The sequence below is a fragment of the Heterodontus francisci genome, chromosome 36 (genome assembly GCF_036365525.1).
Source record: "Heterodontus francisci isolate sHetFra1 chromosome 36, sHetFra1.hap1, whole genome shotgun sequence".
NCBI classification, from domain to species: Eukaryota; Metazoa; Chordata; class Chondrichthyes; order Heterodontiformes; family Heterodontidae; genus Heterodontus; species Heterodontus francisci.
The window spans coordinates 23,591,592-23,592,708 of record NC_090406.1 but is presented as its reverse complement, the minus strand read 5'-3'; the positions used below and the strand labels follow the sequence as shown (position 1 = coordinate 23,592,708).

At 40.7% G+C, this 1,117-nt stretch overlaps 1 pseudogene; it reads left to right on the top strand.

The window, feature by feature from the left end:
- Positions 1-228: 228 nt before the first annotated feature.
- Positions 229-883, top strand: LOC137351370 (heat shock cognate 71 kDa protein pseudogene; annotated as a pseudogene).
- The last annotated feature ends 234 nt before the right edge of the window (positions 884-1,117 follow it).

The following is a 1,117-nucleotide window of genomic DNA, read 5'->3' as shown; positions in this document are numbered from 1 at the left end:
TCCCTGTCACTCTGTTACAGAATAATTCCTGAGGAATTATTGCTGTTCTAAAATAATTTCAACAAATCTAAGCTGAATCCCCTCCTTTGAAAATCCTTTGGCAGAACCTGCCTAACCCATGATCTCCACCACCTAAAAGGGCAAGGGCAGCAGGTGCATAGGAACGCTATCACATCCAAGTACCCCCGACATAGATTGTTGTTCCTTCATCATTGCTGGATCAAAAGCTAACACAGACCTTCACTACCTACTATGATAACCAGCCTGGTGTGCTGCTCCAGGTGTATGAGGGTGAAAGAGCCATGACTAAGGGTAACAACTTGCTGGGCAAGTTTCAGTTGACTGGAATTCCACCTGCTCCATGGGGTGAGCCTCAAATTGAGGTGACATTTGATATTGATGCCAATCGTATCTTGAATGTGTCTGCAGTGGATAAGAGCACTGGTAAGGAAAACAAGATCACCATCACAAATGACAAAGGTCGCTTGAGCAAGGAAGATATTGAACGTATGGTCCATGAAGCTGAAAACTGAAGATGACCAGCAACGTGAAAATGTTGCTGCAAAAAATGTTTTGGAATCTTGTGCTTTCAACATGAAAGCCACAATTGAGGATGAAAAGTTAAAGGGCAAAGTTGGAGATGATGACAAGCAGAAGATTTTAGACAAATGTAATGAAGTTACCAACTGGCAAGGCAAAAACCAGACTGCTGAAAAGGATGAATATGGGCACCAACAGAAGGAATTTGAGAAAATCTACAATCCTATCATCACAAAGTTATATCAAAGAGCTTGTGGACCACCAGGTGGTTTTCCTGGTGCTGGTAGTGCTGCTTCTGGTGCAGGTGCAGCATCTGGTCCAACAATTGAGGAGGTTGATTAAAGCACATGACATTCATATGTAGGTCATTAGTCTTTGACTAGGATTGGCTAATAAGTGCATGTAAACTCTATCTAAACTGCTTTAAGACTCAAGAAACTTATTTTAGTTAAGTGGCAAAGTTTTGGATGCACTTGAACATTAATAGAAAGAAAACTTGTCAGTCTTAATTAATAAAACCTATGACCAGAAAAATAAAGTTGCTGGATCAAAATCCTAGAACAACCTAACAGAACAG